Raw genomic sequence first — 7,178 nt, 5'->3', positions numbered from 1 at the left:
ACATTGGGGTCTATGTGTCTCTTTCAATTCTGGTTTCCTTGATGTGTATGCCCAGCAATGGGATTGCTGGGTCATATGGCAGTTCTATTTCCAGTTTTTTAAGGAATCTCCACACTGTTCTCCATAGTGGCTGTATTAGTTTGCATTCCTATCAACAGTGTAAGAGAGTTCCCTTTTCTCCACACCCTCTCCAGCATTTATTGTTTGTAGACTTTTTGATAGCAGCCATTCTGACCCACGTGAGATAGTACCTCATTGTGGTTTTGATTTGCATTTCTCTGATAAAAAGTGATGTTGAGCATCATTTCATGTGTTTGTTAACCATCTGTATGTCTTCTTTGGAGAGATGTCTGTTTAGTTCTCTGGCCCATTTTTTGATTGGCTCATTTATTTTTCTGGAATTGAGCTGCAGGAGCTCCTTGTATTTTTGAGATTAATTCTTTGTCAGTTTCTTTGTTTGCTATTATTTTCTCCCAGCTCCCATCTGAAGTGAAGGCTGCCTTTTCACCTTGCTTATAGCTTCCTTCATTGTGTAAAAGCTTTTAGATTTAATTATCTTTTGTAAGACATTTTCTTTGAATTTATATTTTCAGAAATAAGAATGAAATTAAACGAACATTCTTAGGTTTGTGTGCAATGTTAGTATTTTCTTTTGTGAACTTTCTTTTGCTGAGTTCACTGTGCAGCCTCAGGGATGGGGTCACAGGCCTGTTCAGTCCAGGGCCACATGCAGGGGAGGGATGCAGGTTGCACACTTCCCCGTGTCTCATCTGGGCACCCACATCAAGTCTCGCTCTTGCTTCCCAGTATTGTTACCTGATCCACTCTTTAACCCTCTCAGAAGCCAGGATCTGCTTTTCTTTTCTTTTTTTCTTTTTTTTTTTTTACTTTATTTTACTTTACAATACTGTATTGGTTTTGCCATACATTGACATGAATCCACCACGGGTGTACATGCTTTTCTTTTCTTTACTGCTTTTGGGCTTCCCAGATGGTGCTAGTGGTCAAGAACTCTCCTGCCAATGCGGTAGACATACGAGACACAGGTTAGAGCCCTGGGTAGGGAAGATCCCCTTGAGAAGGAAATGGTAAGCCACTCCAGTATTCTTCCTGGGGAATCCCATGCACAAAGGAGTCTGGCAGGCTACGGTCCATAGGGTTGCACAGAGTTGGACACGACTGAAGTTGCTTAGCCATGCATGCACTTCTTTAGACAAACTCTTTTGAAGTGCAGGTTCTTGCCCCCCAAAGGCATCTATGGGGAACCATGTCGTCTGCACAGAACCCTAGGTTTGTTCAGATGAGGAGACTCATAGGGAGTTTCAAGGCCTCAGATGGGTTGGGAGTGTGCGGGGGCGGGGGGTGGTGCAGGCGGGTCCTCTCTCTCCCCTCAGGCTCACAGAGAGGCTGATGTAACAGTCCTGGGATAGCCAAGCATCTTCTCTAGAATCATGCTCCTTACTGATAAATATTGTTGACATTAAAGGCACGTATAAGAATGTCTGACTAATCTCCTGGCACAGAGCACAATCCCTGAGCCTGAAATGTGAAGCAGCTGAAAAGCCATCAGTCAGCTTTTAAAGATGCAGCAAGTACCAGTCTTTTAAAAAAGTTTCTCCATACTGTACTTTCAAATGCAAAGTGGCCGCTGGCACCTGATGTGAAAGCTGAAGCATTCTTGGCTCACAACAGAAGCCCAGTCTCTGCTTTTCCAGGAATCCAGACAGACAACTGTTCATGGCAGACAGAATCTTGTCTGGGCGCTGATAACTCTAGCAGGGATGCTCCTTCACTTTATTGTATCCTCTCTCTGCTTTTAGTCAAAGTGAGACATAAAAACTGCATTTCTAGGGGAATAAAATGTTTATGATGAGGATGGGCAACCTGGGTTGAACACAACTGAGCAACTTTCACACAAAGGTAGATTTGGCCCTGGGGCTGTAGTCTGTGGGCCTACAGTAGCTGAAGCAAAACGTTTGCAAGTTAGAAAAGAAAGAGACTGAGTTCTAATATTCAAGACATTTCCTAGCAGGCATCCTTCTGGTTCCGTGATGTCTGAGGGTCAGTCCCATTCACAGGGAACAAACAAAGCAGGTGTTGATTCAGCCTGACCAGGTCGTAAACACTGGCGCCCACAGTTGTCCTTCACATGGCTGCCTTCCCCGGAGAGGACCCACCACACACATTCACTTCCTCTAATTTCACCATTTCGAAGAAGAAATCTGGCCAAAATGCAGAACTCAGTTGTAAATATACACTGAATTCTTAATGTCATGAGGTAGTTGTCTTGTTGCAATGTTCTATGAGAGGGAGGAAAAAAGAAAGCTATTCAGGTAGAAATGTATTAAAATACACAGGACGTTGTATAAGCACACTGAAAATTTCCAGATAAAGTCTGAAAGGCCGAACTATGGAAAAAAGGCCATACTGGATAACTCAAGTTCAAGCACCCAAAGAAAAAGGATTTCCTAGCACATTCTCACAGCCCTGCGTGGGCAGGTTTGGCAGACAGCAGGCCAGTGCAAACATCCAAGGTGAAGATGAAGAATTCTCTTCATGGAATCAATTGATTAACCAGCCCCACTCCGAGAGAGGAAGGCATTTCCAAGCGCATGAGCTCTGAGGCCTCTCATTAAGTGGCCAATGCCTTTGCATGAAGTCAAAGGCAGGCTTCAGCCAACAGATTCAAAGGCAGGGGTCAGAAAGCCTCCCTGCCCTCTGCAGAGCTCCCCACTCTCCTCTACCATAAGTCTCCTCCTTCCTCCTGGAGACCATAAGCCTCCTCCTTCCTCCTGGAGGCAGGACAGCCCTCAGAGGCTGAATGAGGCCAGGAGCATCAGAACATGTATGGTATTTATTCATACTGGGAAAACTTTTCATGTAAAAGTGAAACCTCTGAGTTAGGGCTTTGGGCCAGTTCTGTAAACTACCTGTAGGACTAAGGGAAGAGGGTTACCACTATGTTTTGCTGTTTTTACTTTTTTTTTTTTTTAACCATGTTATAACTTCTGCCCTTTGGAACCTAACAGTCCAAGGTTTTTGGATGGTCTCTGTTTCTTTTCCCAGGCCTGAGAAGGTGAGGTGGAGCGTGGTTCATCCACTGTCACATCGTCTTTCTGCACAGATGCCCTGCCCAGGCCCAGAGCTCTGGGTCTCCACATGGCACTTGGGGAGGGGCTATCAGTGGTCAGTCTCCAGGGTGCCAACAGTCAGGGACCAGCCTTTCTGCTCACTGCTCCCCTGTGTGTGGAAACCCTGCCAAGTCCAGAGGAAAATGTGCAGAAAGAGGGAATAACTTAGATATTCACCAGACGTGGCTCCTGACTGGAGACTCTAGCCCTTGCCACCCCCGGTTCTGACGTGTCATACATTTGTCAGACTACTCAGTGCCCCAGCTTCCATCCTCAGAGATTGCACTGCAGCCCAGGTGTAGCAGAGGGCAGCCATTTGGGAATAAAAGCCTCCGTCATTTTTAAGATGATTCAAAATATAAGAAGGTTTGCTGTCCATACGTTAACTTTCAACCAAGCAGCAACCTTGGGGATTTGGGTCAGAAAGGATATGGAAGGCAAAAAATATAAAATAAGTAATACACACTGAAAATCTGCTCTGCAAAGCAAGCTGTCAAAATCCAGACAAAACATTTTTTTAAAGCAATTGTGAGCATTTCTGAGAACTTCAGTCATCTTAGTTCATCATTCGGAGGAGGAAAGCCCCTTCTACATGTTGCTCCCCAAATTCTTCACCTTCCAGAGAGGAGGCTTTGTCAGATGAGAGCCCTTTGCAACACGTCACCCTAGGGGATATATTGTGACATCCTACATTAACCAGAGGCCTCCAGAAGGCAGGAGTGAAGTGTCACAGCCTTGGGACACTCCTGAATGTTGGCACAGCACTTGGCACATCCCACTCAACGTCACCCAAAGGATGTGACAAGGCATGAAAACTGCAGGAGAAGAGCTGCTCCCAGAGCAGTGATCCCAGTGTCCATGGGTGTGCACAGCCGACCAGAAGACCTTGTAGGGCTCATTGACCACTAGGCCCGTTTGCGGAATTCTACACCAAGGGACCTGCAAATGGTAATGAGTGAGGAAACCACCAGGTAATTGAGTCCATTCCCCTGGAGGCCGGCTGATCTCAGGGGGCATTCTTTTGGTTATTAGCCTCCTGGACCTCCTGCACCAAGTTCTCCCACAGTCACTCATTCTTCCACCTGTTAGCTTCCTGCATAGAGCCCTCCCACAGTCCCTCTAGGAAAACAATAAATGTGACTTGCAAACAAGGCCTACCTTCTACCCCACAGGACTCTGCCCTGTCCTTCCCTTTCACCTCTCTTTCCAGGAAGCCCAGTTTGGTTCCAAACTGATTGAGCATCAGCCATGAACAGTCACTGTCTCCAGCTTCACAATGGTGTAGACTCAGAGCCTCAGTCTGGGGTGTCTACACACTCTGGGGAGTGGTCCACGTACACACTAAAGACCATCCATGTGTCTCATCGAGCTGTGTTCACATCTGCTCTTGGCAGGCATGAGATGTCCAGCTTTGCTGGCTGAGAGTCTTCCTGTCCCAGTGGTCCAGCAGGAAAGACAGTTTGTATTGTTACCATCTTGTTCCCTTGGGGAACATGCACAGGTGACCATGACTAACTGCCTCGTGACCTGGTATGTTTATCTCCCCAGCCCTGTGCTTACCTCTCTGGCTGCAGGGTTGTGGGGCAGCCATCAGCCAGCCCTGATGCTCTTTGTTCTCTGCACTCTTGAGTCCTGGGCACTAAGTCATCCACACAGGGGGCTCCAGGGAGAGACACAGACTGTCCTCAACTTCTCTCCTCAGAAAGAGCCCAGTACACTGTGGAAAACCAGCCTTTTTGTTAATTTTTCATCCAATGATTCCCATGGTATTTTTTCACCTATCTAGGAAACTAGCAAGAAGACAATGAAATTTCTCTCTGTAGATGGTTACGTGCCTGTCTGTCCCTTTGGCTCAGGCCTGAGATGCGAGGTTTAGACCTTCATTGGTCATTTAAGCTGTAACAGACATAGTCACCTCAGGGGCTCCTTGCCCCAAGACCTTGCTGTGTGCACCTTGGCACTTGCAATCACTTTATTTATTTCTCTTATCACCTGATTCTCTCTCTCACAAACACAAGCACACGAATGTAAGGGTCCTGTTTGCCCTGCTTGTGATCACTTTATTTCTGATGCATAAAAGAATGCTTAGCAGGTAGTTAGCATGCAACAAGTATTGCTTGAATGAATGCACAGATGAAGGAATGCTACAGGTGAACTCAAGAAGTCATATGTTAATTTACAGTGGTTGACACAGGGTGAAAGACTGAGGGGAACAGAACATTAGCACATGACAGTGAAGTGTCTCTGCAGAGTTCAACTTCTTGAGCTCAAAAAGCTACCTAGTGTTAGCCTACTGGCCTGCATCCACACCCCAACATCTGCCGTGAAACAGAGAAGCCAAGTTAACAAATCCTCTATCCCATCACTTTCAAGTTCATTCATCTTTTCCTTCCTTCCTTCCTCCTTAACTTCCTTTCTCTCTATTTCACACACCACACAGATCTCAAGATGTGTCCCTTTCAGTTTCATAGATTACTTTTCTATTGAGCACATCTTCTTAGTATGAAGATCCTCCTCTAATGGTTTAGAAAGTGATTTTAAACTATCTTTCTTTTTCACTACATTACCTTTTTTTTTCATTTTAACCAGGACTTATATCATTTAGAAGATAAAATATGTCCAGAGATTTTAAAAATATCCTCAGAAATGAAATGGCAAATTGAATCCCCAGACTTAGTTCTAATAGACCCATTTATTAAGGAAAATCAACACATCTAGTTTCCATAGGTTACACATTTTTTGCATTAAAGCTTTAAGTCACTTGTCTAGGCTGCATACAGTGAGATGCATACATGCTAAAAGTAAAGAGCAATGAGTTTTGGCAAATGTTTGCATGGGTGAAACCATCACAACAAGACCCAAAATGTCCTTCATGTCCTTTTCAGCCAGTTCTCACCTTTAGAGAAATCTAAGAATCTCAAAGAACCCCAAAGGCAATAAAACAAAGAAAAGTCACCCTGGGATACATCACAGCCAGACTACTGAAAGTCTAAGAGAAGAGAAAAAGCTTAAAAGAGCCAGAAATAAATAACACATTATGTAAAAGTGGATAATGACAAGATACATGACTGACATCATCCAAAAACTATGGAAGCCAGAAGAAGTTGGAATGACATATTCATGGTGCTGAAACAGAAAAGTTCTTCAACCAAAAATTCTGTACCTCGTGAAGCTGTCCCTCAAAAATGAAGGCAAGCATAAAAGCCATTTTAAGACAAAAATTGAGAGGGTTTGCAATCAACAGATTTTCTGTGTAAGGAATGCAGAAAGAAGTTATTTAGGGAAGGAAAATCACACAAAAGGCAACTCAGATCTATAGGATCCCAAATTATGCAGAAATAGCAAATACAGGAGTGAATATAACCTCCCCTAGCCCTCCTCCCCAGCAGAGTTCCCCAGTCCCTGACTGCATTCAGAGGCACAGCTTCCTCCTCACCTGGCAGGTGTGGAATGTATTTAACAAGTGGCCGATACCTGCATATACAGAGGAACACGTAAACCCAGGTCTCCTGTTACCCACAGCTTTCCCAGCCACCACTGAGTAGGCATCATACTCCATGAATTTAGAAATGCTCCCTTCAGAAAAGGACTCCTAAAAAAAAAAGAAAAGAAAAGAAAAGGACTCCTTTCTCCACACCAGCTACAAAATGACCAAACTCGCTTTGCCTTCTGTGGCTGCAATGTGTTTCAGCCACAGGATGACCTGTGCTGGTCACTGAGTTGCTGTCCCTGCACTGGGATGGGCAGCCACACTAGGACACTGCCATCTAGCCAACTGAGAGATGTCACAGCAATTCTCAAACATAGGCCTGGGACTTCCTTGGTGGTGCAGTGGTTAAGACCCCAAGCTTCCATTGCAGGGGCACAGGTTCAATCCCTGATTAGGGAACTAAGATCCCAGATCACTCAAAATGTCGCCAAAAAGTAATAAAAAGAAAAAAAAAACAAACGCAGGCCTACCTCTTCAGGAGGTCATTCCACCAGTGACTACTCAACTCTTGCGATGCCCCCCTTCCTGGCTGCCTGCATGTTTCATGCCCGATGATG

The sequence above is a fragment of the Capricornis sumatraensis genome, chromosome X, assembly GCF_032405125.1.
Source record: "Capricornis sumatraensis isolate serow.1 chromosome X, serow.2, whole genome shotgun sequence".
Lineage (NCBI taxonomy): Eukaryota > Metazoa > Chordata > Mammalia > Artiodactyla > Bovidae > Capricornis > Capricornis sumatraensis.
Note: the sequence above shows the minus strand (reverse complement) of the source record.